Consider the following 15071-nt stretch of genomic DNA (forward strand, 5'->3'; position numbering starts at 1 on the left):
AGCTGAGGCTTGTAGGATCATCTCGAGAACAGACAGAACACAGAGACCATGACCTGAATCAATCTAATTAACCTTGTTTTAATGTTCTGGCCTCTCAATGACAGAGTGCTGTACCCACTGGATCTCATTATAAACAGGCAGTGGCCCGCTCTTGTTTTTAGAAAGATCTTAGGAACAAAATGCGAAGTATTCAGGATTCAAGAAAGAATCCCCTGGCCCATAACAAAGAGTAAATGGAGTTTAAATGTGAAATAAAGGTCTAATAATGTTTCTGATGAGATACTAAATGGATATTGATATAGAGTATTAGCCTGAAACATAGAAAGAGCCCAAAGCTTCTACATACTTATAACATGCAGATACAGAGATTGCATGAATACACTTAAACTGACAGCATGCAAATAATCAAAAATATATTTTTTGGGGAATTCATTCCAAATGTCTGTAAATAAATACTTTTGGAATGAATGCTGGATTTCTGGTGATCTCTGAGAAATGAAAAACCATTTAATCCCCGCTCTCTAACAGAGAGACAAAGGATTTAAAGGTCTCCCACTAAATGGATAGCATTTCACGAAAGGAAATTTCTGTCTTCCCGTGAGTCTAAACTAAAGGCAAAGGCTGGATGTGAGTCCTGGAGGTAAGTGGTGGGGCGTCACAAATGAGAGACTCTGACAATAGTGCCAGTGCTTAACCCATGAAGCCCATTGGGCTGAAAGAGAGTCCCGTGGAGTAAGGAATGGGACTGAGACCTCCAGTACAACAGTACAGAGAAGAGCAGACTTTCAAAGAGATCCCTGTCACTGCAGTAAAAAGTGTACAAACAGAAGTAAAAACATCAAAAATACTTGGCCACTTGGAATTACTTGGAGAATTTTGATTCATGATTTTGATTTTTTGGCTCAAAGTTGGGCCCTTTGCTCCAAAACGTCTGGAAAAACTAACACGGTGTTAGCAGGTTTGGCAATCATTAACAATATTTATTGCAATCTTAGTTGCGTACTGAAGTGCTGACAAAGGTAATTGCCTGATTAGAAAAGCTGTGTAGTACTCAGCTACAACTATAAAGAAATCTGAGCCTTGTGTCTTACAGGTGCACTCAAAATGGTTGTAAAATGGCGTGGACTTGGCTTTACCATACTGCACAATCCACTAATACTCCATTTCCCAGCTGATTTTAGGTTTGTCGTTATGAACCTGGGAAAGGGAGAACCACTGACTGCTATTGGATGGCAGGGGGAGCCAAGAACAGGCTTTATTTCTTCTTTCATTATTTTTTATGGTTTCTATGTGAGTGTTTTTCCATGGTTTATTTTCCAATTGACTGTACTGAGAACAGAAATGTGAAACAACTTGATCCAAGCACATTAAACAACCACACACCTTGAAAAGAATGGGATTAGCCATTTTTCATATGCTGCTTCTTTCCCTAAAATATTTTCTGACACTTTTCCTAACATTAAATTGAGAACATACTGTAACTGGCTGTCAAAGGTGGACCCAGAAACAGGGCCATCTGGATTTTCTCTGTGTTCCTCCCCGCGTTACAGTGTGCTCATAGTAAAAACAGGGTGGATGACTGAGTCCTGCAGAGAGCCAATGGCCAGCCTCTATGCAGGAACTTAATATGGGTGAGTACAAGTATCAATCTAGGCCTTCTCTCAGCATTAGTGTTGCATCCTCGGACATTATTTCACGCAGTATCCCATGATGCAATACTGCAAAATTAGTACTGTAGAATGTAACACTCCTACTCTCCCTGCTTGCCTCCGACAGAATATCATTCATGCAGTTTCAACCAATGGCAACAGCAGGATTTGTTGCTCCATAGGCAAAACAGAAGTACCAGCTAAGCTTTCAGGGCTTTTATCCACATTTGCCACTGGGTGCTGTGGACATGAGGGAAAGACACAGCTGTTTGTGATCTTTCAACACCAAGCACAAGGTTGTCTTATTGAGAGGGGCTTTAAAGCAGGCTACCGTGTCTGCCTCAGAGATGTTTTCTTTTAATAAAAAAAAATGCAAAAATTCAGCCTTCTGAAAGCCACAGTGAGGATTTCGTTTTTCAGAGCTGCCAAAGGGCAACAGATTCCTCTGCTGTAAATGGCAGGATATTACAGATATCTCCCATGCTGACGAAGGGCGTATTCTATCAAAACACAGTAAGGCTGGGCATAAGCTCAGATACGGAATAGCAGACCTCTCCCACACCGTGATCCGAGTCTTTCAGATTCCCTGCATTTTCTCATAGTGTGAGAGGAATTTGTGGCTCAGAAAAGAGAACTGATCCCGTGATACATTGTGTATTACCTTCACGTTTCCTAATAAAGATGGGGCCTTTCCCAATCCTTTGAAAAAGTGAACTTCCAAATTGGCTGGTTGTAACTAATTGCCACCAATTTTCTACTCATTCCTCAGCTTTATGGAGCTAGTGCCATTGTCAAGACGAGGGGACCTTTTGGAGTCACAGAGGATGGCCTGGAATCAGCTGGGGTGGGGGGGGGGTGTCTCCCAGTTTGGTTCACTTCAGGAAGCAACAACTCATGCATTTCATATTCTTCAGAAAGAGTGTGCAGACCACAATAGGTCAGTTTGATGGCAATTTGTGATTCCTGCTTGTTTCTAAAACAATGGCTTTAAATTCCATTCATTTTAATGAACAACACGACTGAACGAGAAAAACTCAATTCACCCATCCAAAAGAAAACAAAAAAAAGTCAGAGAAACACGTATGAAAAATGTAGTGCTCAGAATCTGAACCTATATAAACGTGACTTTTTATATGGGATCAAAATAAATCTTTGGGTCATTGGCAGTCGATAAAAAAGGGGAAGCATTCAGCCATCTGGTAATTTTCCGTTTTTTTTTTTTTGAGGAAAAGCCAGACTTTCCTGCTCTCTTCAGTAGTGCAGAGATCCGTTGCTCCCACAGGCAGTAAAGCATCACAGGAGCCGTAACTCTGCGCTAACTGTAATCGACATGACGGTTTACGGTCTTGGGGGCTCACCCTGAAGGGCAGAGACCATGCACACAGGTGATTTACTGACGCCCCCGATGTGGAGAAGACCTCAGCGCGGTCTCACAATCCCTCTCCGGCAGTCGCACGCTCTGGCGGTTGGTGGTTGGCGGCTGCCAGGTATCGCTGTGCCTGAAAAGAACATTCAAGAGGAAAGAAATAGCTCAGACCAGATGGGGCTCTGCCTTTGTCACTGTAAATCTCCTGTTTTCAGGAGACATACCAGTGCATTTCATTTGATGTGCACCTCATTTCAGTTTCAGTTATCTTAGCTTGTATGGCATATATATTCATAAATACTTGTTATTGGCATATTGTATATAGAAATGTAAGAAAAATAAGAAACTGTAAGAGTAAGTGAATAATTCAAGCTGCAAAGAGGTACAGGAATGTCTACAATAAAACAATTTGGTCATTTTTTAAAGAATTAAAATTGTAAGAAATCTTGACCTGAAGACAGCCGTAGCCACAAACTATTGCTCGGATTAATTTAGCAAATGATTTCACTGTGAGCATCTCTGTACCTCTTTTATAACAGTACAACCCTCTTGATCAGTTCTAGGAAACCAGTGCATCTTTTTCTGAAGAGAACGTGAGGCAAATACTTGCAGCTTCCTAAAAACTGAAACTGCCCATTTTAGATGTGGTAATGCACAGTTGCCATGGGTGACAAAGTGTGAATTCACTATTGACAGGGAATGAACTGGCAGGAAAAGGGGATATTCCATAAATAAGCATTTATATTTTTAAATAATTCTGCATTTGTTTCTATTTCTGGGAATGTTTCCTTTTTTGGTTTAACTTTTTCAAATAAAATGTGGTAGCCATTCTGCAATTTCACATATTATACATTTAAAAGTGTCATATGATGTTTGGGGGCAAGATTAACCCATAGCTAAATCAGATAGCCATACCAGCTGACATAGAATCAAAACAGGGGCATATAAGAAAACTGCTGCTTTATCAGAGAAATCACAACATCAAAGCCTTCAACAGAACACATTTGTCTGGTGATATGTTAGCTAGCTTACGCTAAAAATAAACTTCTTCCTGAGACGTTTCAAGTTCTCACAGATGATGAATCTTATCTCACAAAACTGATATACTACTTTTAAAATGAATACTTTAGAGCACGTCATGCTGTTCCAGCTGCAATGCTAAAAACTACTGAACGGAGGTGGAAAGCTATTGTAAATAATACACTATTGATCAATAAATGATTGCTATTTCACTGATCAAATAGGTATGTCGTAATCAAGCTACTAGTTTGGTTGGTTTTAAAAAGACAATATGAATGTGAGGTGGGCACTTGTTCAGTTACACCTAAAACAAAGTGTTTCTCAATGGGGGGTGTTGACTGGCCACAGAACAAAAAAGGAAATTTGACTCATTGGAGGGGATAAATTCTGTTTGCAAGCATTTCTCAGTATTTAGTGGGACTTGTTCCCTGCATAAAATGCAGTTTCTGTCATTGAATAAGACACAGGATGGCCACACGTCAGCCATCTCATACAGCTAGCCTTGTACCTTTTCTTTATAGATTTTAAACCTCAACCCCGCAAGTTTCTGCCGTTAGTTACGAAGCATTATTTTGCTGCTCCATTTGGCAGCTCTACCAGCAATAAGACAGGAAAGGATGTAGACAGGAGGTACGAGAGCAGAATATCATTAAACCCTGAATGTATCAGCGCACCATCAGTGACAGCTCAGCATATGGCTGCAATCCACATCTCCAGCTGTCCGCATTCCAGAGTTTGCTTTGGAGAAGGAGTTCTATCAGCCTGTGACAGGCAATAATACTCCAATAGACTGTGAGATATATTTCAGCATCTCCCCCTATACTGTAATCAGACACAACATATTCCCTACCAGAAAACAATAGAAATGTTGATACAGTTTAAAGATAAAACTTTCAGTCTCCATAAACCTTTCAAAGAAGGTTGATATGACTTGGACGGGCACTAGTGGATACATTCACCATCAGCCTGTGCTCAATGACATGGATCACCTCTCTGCTGAACCTCATTTTTTGATGTTGCGGCCAAACTATCGTTTGACACAGCTGTTCTCTTCAGTTCTCTGCCTGAGGTATGAGATTTCATTCAGTCCATAAGCAGGTACACTATTACAGAGAGGAAAAATGTGGGTGTGATCATGGTGTGTGTATGTGTGTGTGCGTATGTACTGCACACATGTAAGTGAGAGCAATTAAAGGCAAAGGTTCACCCTCTGCAATAAACAAAACAACTCCATGCAGATTAGCATGTGTCCAGAGATCATTGACCACTGTGGATGAAAATGGAGTATCCTTGATCTCCATAATGGTAATGACTCCTCCAGTAGGTACTGGCTCATGCTTATGAATGGGTCTTTAAGGGAAACACATGCAAATCCATACATGTCATTTTTAGGATTTACAAGCCTCATTGCAGCTTTGGAGAAAGCATGCCAATCTAATCGCACATCTGGATATAAATCACAAATTCTTTCTTTCCATTTTTCACCTTATGTTTGTGACCTATTTATTTAACTAAGGGCAATTAAATTTCCATGGTTAAGGAATAAACAGTGGTCTCTTTGAACTTACACATAATAATATAATTTTGCTTGCAGGCCCAATCCTCCAACCACTTCTCAACTCTGCCTAAATCTGCCCTGTGTCTATATAAATAGCTTTGCAATGCCTTCATAAACAATTCAAGATGGCTTCACAAGAAAAGCATACAGATTTTAAAAAGCATTCATAAACTACAAATAACTCCACTGTTTTAATTGGAGTGACTTCAGCTCATATAATGGGTAAAAACATAATATAATTAAATACAATAGTTTACATGAAAGTTTGATATATTCCTATCAGCCGTCGTTAAGCACAGGGGCTTAATAAATGGCATTATAAAGTGGTCCTGCTGTGTTCATTGAAATCCTATTAATCTTTATTCATAAAAAGTATGACCTACAAACCTATATTAGATTTTTTAACACAGCTTCTTCTTAAACACATGTGCACTCCTATATGTATAGTTAAATGCACCAGTGTGTGTGTGTGTGTGTGTGCGTGTGCGTGCGTGTGTGTGTGTGCGTGTGTGTGTGTTTGTGTGCTCTAAGGATCAGCACTGCACCCATGTGCTCAACATAGGGACTACATGGATGAGTACTGTGCCATTTACTTACTGGTGTGATTATTTTGAACCCTTGCCATTTTTTCTTTTAGTTTGTGTACAACAGAGCATTCAGTACCATTTTCTCTCAGTTACACATTGCAGTTACACTGATTAATCTCACTGCTCATTGCATTATGGGAGGAGACCAGCTGGCCCCACCCCACCCTCCACTCACCAAAAGAAAACATGCTTTATCTCAGACAGAATTGAATGAATGTTGAAAATTTTCCCTGTGTCATATTACATTTCAGTATACAAATTAGTCAGATTTGGATAAGTTCTGTTTAACAAAAGCCATCAGATACACTGGCCTCAAAGCCCCGCCCCCTGCCCCCACACTTGCACAATATTCCCATGTGAAATCAGTGTAGTAATTTACCAGATTTGTATTGAAAGTACACAAGCCTAAAAGAGAAACAATACATAGACAGAGTTTGGCAAGTAGCTCCAACTACATAACACACGGACAGCATCTATTTCCATTCTTTGATCTGTCAGATCTGCATGTTTGAGGTAGCCCTGACAACCTGGAGTTTTCTCAGATCCTCTTGATGTTCCCCAGGGTAACTATCAGACTATTTTCTACAAACGTGGTTCAATAGGGCCTGGCCTGCTCTTTTCTGGAAACAGAGACTGGCCATGTGGGATGGCCTTGCTGATATCTTTACAGTCTGACTATCATAAAAAAAACTCAAAACCTCTGCAGAGGGGCTTCGAACAAAGCACTCCAACTGCCAAGCCACGAATGTAACCTGGCTGGCTGCTAAGTGGTGCTTCTCGAATAAGGCAAGGTCAACAATAAGTGCGACAAAGTCTTTGAGATGGGACAGAGTCTCAAGGTTTGGAGTAAATAAGTGAAATAAACCAGACGCATATTTCTAAACCGGCTTCTGGCCAGCCACTATGGGAACAAATGACACAAAGGGAGCTCTGCAATGATACGGTAAATTTGGTAGAAATATTCAGGCTGGGATGAAACCCCAGATTTACAACGGGTCTTTTCTTCTTCAGAGAAGGTGCTACAGTCATCACTCTGGACTGCAGCAGCTGTCTCTGCTACTGTCCCCTCTAATCCACAGATCCAAAACCGCAGAGATGGGACTCATCCCTGGGGACGGAGGAGTGGAGCCATGTGGTTTATTTGGCTCACAGTGTGATTAGGTGGCATGTTAATATTTCTTCACAGTCGAACAACAACAAAAGAAAGGACTGGAGCAATGCCTGGCAATCCTTTGTTTTCTCTATGAATAGAATTTGTTTACTGGTTGCTAATAAGAGAATAAATTGGCACTATTGCATCAGCAAACTGAACACAGATAGGGACAAGTATGAAATAGCTGTGAAGGATTCACATGGGAATCCACCTTTGTTCCTCAGTGCAGCCACACAAATGAGAATGAACTTTGGGTTTGAAATAGTTTAAAAGCCACCCCAAATGGGTCTAATTTAGTGCATTTGGGCTGTCAACCTTTCATCTCCCCTCAACCCGAAATCCTCTCCAGCAGTATTCAGGAAAGCCCTTCTTTAAAGCTCAAAGCTGTCACTGGAGCAGAGAAAGCAGTGAAATTTATTGTCAGTATTAAAATATGAAGAAGGATTTTTCTTTCTTGAAAAGCTCGGCACTGTGAAATAAATCACGGCTTTCCCGACGCTTTGCGCTGTGATTAATGTGGAGCCGCTCCAAGCACCTGCCAAGACTCAGAGCCGGAGGGGCCAAAGGGAGCCAGTCCTCACACAGCCGTGCTCGCCAGCAGGGACCTCCGTCCTGGGGACCACCGAGGCTCCGACGCAGGGCAATTTCATCTCCACAACTTTTCCTCCACAGGAATAAACGGATCATTACCCCCTCAGCAGAAACACTCTTACACGGCTAACGGGGATTTGAAGTAATGGTTCCTGGTGCGGTTATAATAACACTCTCTCCAAGAGGCTCACCTGCTGTACATGTGCCGGTCCCAAAGTTTCAGAAGGGGCTTTAATATGGCCACGTAACTCAAAGGAAAATACATCAATGTTATCTCCTGTACTTCTGCGAGAGCTTGTTTTTCCCATGCTCTCTAAATCAATCTTTTTAACGATAAGAAAGGGAGTTCTAATTGCTAATATAATATCCAGCCATTTTCTTCGAGAAAATAAAAAAATAAAGAAAAAAGGCCACCCATTAAACCCCACAGGGGTTTTCGAATTAACCAAAGGAATGTGCTGTGGTTCTGTCAATTCAGCCATGGAAACCAAAAATGGAGCAAGCACATAAACCACAGCAAGTGACAGCAAAGAAAAAGCAGACCAGTGGTCAAAAGGCAATTCTGGATGGGTAGAAAAAGAAGAAAATGACAGAGGAGATTTATCTTTGTGGAAAAATTGATATATACGCAGTATTCAGATGCTGGCAGCCCCTGTGGCTCAACAGCTGAAAGTTATATTCTGCTCAAAGTCTCTCTTTCTACTCACTAGAGCCCTTCGGTGCACCAAGGCAAGGATCCTTTGTGGGTCGACCAGGAAGGATTTGGTTTCATGTCATCGCACATAAACGCTGAGAAAAAGGGAAACGGAGAGTAGGCCGGAGCCTGGGTCTCGCCTGGGCCTCACCTGGCCCGTGTGCCACAACTGCTCTTTTTCACACAAAAAAAAAGAACCTCCATGGGCCCTCAGGTCTCTCCTCTTTTTGACAGGGTCTGGCAGAGTTTAGCAACAGCTGCCAATGACAACAGAAGGCCCCATGGCAGGGAGAGGAGTGTGTATTCGCGGAAGAGAGATTGACTGGGGAGAGGGAGGAAGGGGTGAGAGGCAAAGGCAAACTGCCTTTTACTCTTACTGAGTTCACAGGGAAACGGGGAACTCAAAGCTATAGAAAGGAACCTCCGTCCCGAGCTCTTCCGCTTAACACAGCAGGATGAAATAATATACTGCAGGAGAAGGAGATCTCAAGTTAAAATACTGACAGTACGGGGGGCGGGGGGTGACTGAAACAGGCTGGGGTGACCCAGCCCGGTCTCCGTGCTGAAAGACCTGGTCTCTTTGATCAGCTCTCAAACACCTGCACCGTCACCGCAAGTCAACCGACCCTGACACATTAATTTGTGGAAAGCTTACCAATGCATCGCCAAGAACAATTTCCGCCTGCAGCTGGGTCTACGTAAAGGGCCTGGGCCGGTACTCCCTGTGGGTATCAGTCCTTGGCAGAATAAGCCCAGTGCTACACCACTTCACTCACTCATGGTACCGTCTCCGCCCCCTTTACGCCCGCTGTCAGCACCTAGCACAAACCCTCCCCTTCCAAAGGCAAGAACTTCTCCCCTTGTCCAGGTCAGATGGTCTTCTGGGCCTGCAGCACATGACCACATCACATTAAAAGCCTTCAGAGCGCAATGACGAGAGGATGTTGTGATATTCCAAAACATGTCCCCTTGCACCCCCTAAAAAGGAGAGCCAAAGAATACATACGAGCAGCAAGGCAGAAAGGATGGATCTGTACGAGTGGAAAGTCAAGGGAATATGCTGCATAGCACGTATAATAAAACACTTTTCCTGGGCTGTGTTCTAAATTACATTCCCAGAAAGAATACCTTTCAACATCCTGATGTGAAATGGTTCTTTCAAAGTGAAACCTTGATAATGCTGTAACACAATGGCAGAAAATATAGTTCAGGCAAAATTAAAACAGGTTATTTTCTGGGAGAATATATAAAGTCTGTGCACACAATAGTGGAAGTCTCCCTAAACTATATGGTAATCTTGCCATTGCAAGGAGTCACTGGTACATACAGTACATATAATTGATGTCAAGGGATGATTGCATGTCTCAATGTGCCATGTGGAGAGGCTGGGGGCTCAGGTGGAACCAGATCAGAACCCACTTCCATTTTGTCATTGAACCGCGAACACGAGATGCTGCAAAGAAGACAGCAGAGTGTGTAGAAGCAGGGCCTTCTAATCACAATGTAAAGGTGGTAGCAGGAGTGGTAGTGCAGCTAGTGGTGTGGGTGGAACTTATGGGCAGAAATGAGTGCTGCAGAAATCTTACAATTCAATTTCAATCTTCTGTAATACAAAGCAAGTTATGCTGTCTTCAGTACATCACAACACATAATGCATTACAGTACAAATCACATCTATATTTCTACTCAGGCTGCAGAAAACAGTGGATTCTCTGTCACTGAGCTGGGACTATGCGTGAGTGTGTGTGAGCGGCTTGGCTTGGAGTATGCAACCATGCCCTCAGACTTTAAGGTGATGAGAGCCGCAGCAAGAGAGGGTGGGGTTATGGCAGGGCAAAGCTCGCATTCAGTCTGTACTCCCCAGAGCTACCTGGTGTGCGTGTGTGTGTGTGCAGATGTGTGTGAGCGTGTGTGTGTGTGTGCATGTGTGTGTGTTTTGGGAGGCATACTGCAGCACTCAATGAAACCTGAGCTTCAGCCCTGCAGCTGTGGGAAGAGGGACAAGGCCCTGTGTGTTCCCCCCAGCCCTCCCTAAGGGTCTCTCCTCCAGAAGTGCACATGCATGGCCCCCTGGTCCAGCGTTGCGGCGACACCCCGTCACAAACACCGCCACGCCCCTGCACACTCGCCCCTGCATGCTCGCCCCAGTGCGCTTGCCCCTGCACGCTCGCCCCAATGCGCTCACCCCTGCACGCTCGCCCCTGCACACTCACCCCTGTGCACTCGCCCCTGCACGTTCGCCCCTGTACACTCACCCCTGTGCACTCGCCCCTGTGCACTCGCCCCTGCACACTCGCCCCTGTGCACTCGCCCCTGCACACTCGCCCCAGTGCGCTCGCCCCAGTGCGCTCGCCCCTGCACGCTCGCCCCTGCATGCTCGCCCCTGCACGCTCGCCCCTGCATGCTCGCCCCTGCACGCTCGCCCCTGCACGCTCGCCCCTGCATGCTCGCCCCTGCACGCTCGCCCCTGCACGCTCGCCCCTGCACGCTCGCCCTGCATGCTCGCCCCATGCGCTCACTCCTGCACGCTCGCCCCTGCACACTCACTCCAGTGCGCTCGCCCCTGCACGCTCGCCCCAGTGCACTCGCCCCAGTGTGCTCACCCCTGCACACTCGCCCCAGTGAGCTCACCCCTGCACACTCGCCCCAGTGCACTCGCCCCTGCATGCTCGCCCCTGCACACTCGCCCCAGTGAGCTCACCCCTGCACACTCGCCCCAGTGAGCTCACCCCTGCATGCTCGCCCCAGTGAGCTCACCCCTGCACGCTCGCCCCAGTGAGCTCACCCCTGCACACTCGCCCCAGTGTGCTCACCCCTGCACGCTCACCCCTGCGCCACAACAAAGCATGGCCCGGAACCAGGCCGCCAGACTGAGGGCTTCAAATGTCCGCACCCTCGTTTCGAGCTTCGCCCGTTAATTACAGAACATTAGCCTGCGCTAAAGCGGAACGCGTCACTCTCACAAACGCAAATGGGCACACGTACGCGCACACACACACACGCACGCAGGCACACACGCACGCACACACACACATGCAGAAACACGCACACACGCACGCATGCACGCACACACACACCTACACACACACAGAACTGCCACTGCAGTTAGCGCAGCGCGAGCGGTCGTCCGGTGCACGTGCCGGGTCCACATTGAGGGCTGGGCGAGGTGTCCATGTGTGCGCATTATGCACTGGAGCTGAAAAGAGAGCTGCCTGGAATTCCTGGAAGCGCCGATGGTCTCAGAACGTCTCCCCACTGGAGAACGACGGGCTGTAAAAAGCACAGCCCTGGAGACCTGCAGCGGCGATGTGTAACAAAAGCAATAATGCAGGAATTACTGAGCTCTGCAGCCCGAACCGCGGAACAGGACCACAATGAACTTCAACTACTTCATGGATGAGGTAGAACAAGAGCTGCAGCAGCAAAAAGTTATATTATTGAGTGCATATAAAAGCACATAAGGTTTGGGTGTAAATGTTGGCTTTACAAAGTCATACATTTGAACAATCTCCTTTATGTATTCGAGGCATAAAAACACTGTATTCCAGGGAGCAGGCAGGCTGAAATATGTCATTGTTTAACAAACTCTGGAGGGCAGAGACCAAACTGAACACACCCTGTAGCAGTCGGCCCCACCCATTATGCACACAAACAGCATGCCTACTTCCTGAGCTATTCCACATGCAATCATGAGGACTCGCTCAATTAAAGTCAGCCTGCAGTGTGACAGACCATTCGTTTAAATTATGACCGCGCTTTGTGACAGAAAAGCACCAAAGGAGCCGCTTCTAAAAGGGACCTGGGCTGCGAGCCCCTGACGCTCGCTAGCCCCACCCCTGAGAACCCACCCCATCGCCCAGTTCCCAAGCTCCCCCAAAAGTCTGGCCTCTTGGAATTCTGGGGCCTGGCTACAGCAGGGACCTGAAAGCCATGTTTGTCTCAGCAGTTTGGGCAGGCCCCACAACCATAACGCATCTAATCGACTGAAATCTAGAATGAATGATAATACTTATAGAGGGGGGAGGGGTCTGGGAGAAAGCAGGATCTGCTCCCATTTGCTTCCAGAGAAAGAAAATGTTTCACATAAAAGCCAGTGTTAGAATTCTGGAGCTAAGCCACTGTGGACTCTCACAGATGCCCTGTCAGGTGCACCAACAACGCACTAACAGATCCAAACACAACGGACAGACAGACAAGCACGAGTACCTTACAATGGACAGACGTTACTACAATGATGAGGTGGCCTAAAAATAGGCACAACTGAAACAAAATTACACAGAAAAGGTGCTACAAATGTTGAATGGATACAGATCTTAACAGAGAACAGATATCTTAAATTTGCCAGGGCTGTAGTCTTGTTGTTGCTGTTGTTGTTGACGACAGCCATGTGGTCTGATGTAATCGCCAGAGCCCAAAGAGTGGAGGAAAAGGGACAGGCAGTCTGTAGCTTAGGGCCAGGCTCAGTGTCAGCAGCTTCTACTCCTCAGTACTTCACAACACAGAATGCATTACACCACAAATTGCCTCCATATTGTCACACAGCCTGCAGAACAATTCTCTCTCACTGTGCTGGGGCTATGCATGTGTGTGTGTGTGCACGTGTGTGTGAAAGAGGGAGATGGGGTTGGCTTTAAGTAGCCAGTCTTGCCCACATCCAGTGAGGTTATGGGTCGGTTTTCTTCCAAAGCCTGGGTTTTCAACAGGGGTCCGCAATCTCCCCTCCACCGGTCCGCAATCGCAGAATCCTAACATCTCAGGCCCCTCCACCCCAGTCCACAATTGCAACGTCAACTATTAACCCAAGTTAAAACCTTTTTAACTTAAGACAGGGGTCCTGGGGATGCCTTTGAGCCTAGGTGAGTTGCACATTAAGGACCAACCCTAATTTTTTCCCCCTCCATTCAAAAGTCTTGACTGAAAACTCAAATACAGATTTCATTCTCTCACCAACACCATACAGAAAACTACATAAAAACTTAACAACCCCTCCTCGTGGAATACATGTTCTTTTAGTCTGAAATTGCCCCAATTTAATATTGTGCATTCCTGTTATTCCCCCCAGATCATTTGTTCTCAATGCTTTATCCTATTCCCATCTCAATAATGAAGTGATTGCTCAGTAAACTCTGCACAGCATCCAGATGGATGGAGGAGTGACGAGATATGATCTCCAAAAAATGCCAATATGCATGTGCATCATGCATGGGGGGTGGAGTCTAGGCAGATGCATGTTGGGTATTTGTTTTTTGTTTTTTTATGTGACGGGCCACAAATGACCTTTACACTGTACAGTACGTAGTCTGACAAGAAAAGAAAAAGAGTTGCATGCCAATACAGGTGCATGACGGGTAGGTGTAAGCTGAGCAAGATTTTTTTAGTGAATCTATGGACAGGGCAGTCGCAGGAAAGGTTCAGGTGAATTTTTGGTGACAGGGCTCTGCCAGGACTCTTGCGGCTGTCGGAGTGTGAAGGCCTCAGCGGGTGGAACGGGCGCACGCTGGGGTGATCCTCACTGACAGGACCCCTAACCCCTTCACTCAGCGAGCCCTTCCTCACTCTACAGGCACACCAGCCTCACGCTAATCCCCCGCACCTGCAGCCGGCTCCTCTCAGGAAGTTCCCATCAGCTTAAATCAGCCCACTGTCAGCTCAGAGCCGTTACTGAACGGCCTCCTCGCTCCTCAGACCTTTTTCAGGGAAGGGTGCTGGAGATTTGGAAGTTTAATTCAGGACAGCGGGTTTCCATTTTAAAAACCGCGATATATCTTTAAAAACCATTTCACACATGACAGACTCTGGCGTTTCCTGCGAAAGAGGAGGTAAAGGTGGAAGTGATTAGGCCGGGCGTTCTGGCCCGAGGTTGCCTTGACCCCCAGGGCTCAGGTGACGCGCTTTTCTGGGAGGGAAGGCCGCCAGGCCACCTCCGCCGCTCCACGAGCGCCGACACGGTAAAGATTTCACCGGCCTCACGGCCACCGCATGCCCTGCCGGGTGAGTGTGTGGAAGCCTCGCGTGAGGCTGGTGTGGTCCTGCGGGTGTGCCTGTTTGTGGCTTTAATTAAAAACAGTAGGACTTGGCAAGCTACAGTAAACACTTATAGACTAGAAAAAAATACGTCCTGTTTCGGGTTATGGAGCGTCGAGCCACGCTGGAGACCCCATTACACTAATTGCCCCAATTGAGCGGTCACAGTATCTGGAGAGTCCCGATAGCCTGGGTACATTTGGCCAGTTAAAGGAAACTAAACTCCGGCGCGGGGCCCAGAACTCCCCTCCCAGAGACAGGAAGCACAAGCGGCAGAGCCAGAATGGCTGACAGAACGTGCAGGCAGCAATAAGGCCCATTTCCATTCTCAATGAGTCCATTAATGAAAAGGGTTTTATTCCTCCCCCCCAACAGTGCCCTTTCAGGCTTTCTGAACCCCGGTCAGAGAAATGAGGTTAGCCAATCAGC

The sequence above is a fragment of the Anguilla rostrata genome, chromosome 11, assembly GCF_018555375.3.
Source record: "Anguilla rostrata isolate EN2019 chromosome 11, ASM1855537v3, whole genome shotgun sequence".
NCBI classification, from domain to species: domain Eukaryota; kingdom Metazoa; phylum Chordata; class Actinopteri; order Anguilliformes; family Anguillidae; genus Anguilla; species Anguilla rostrata.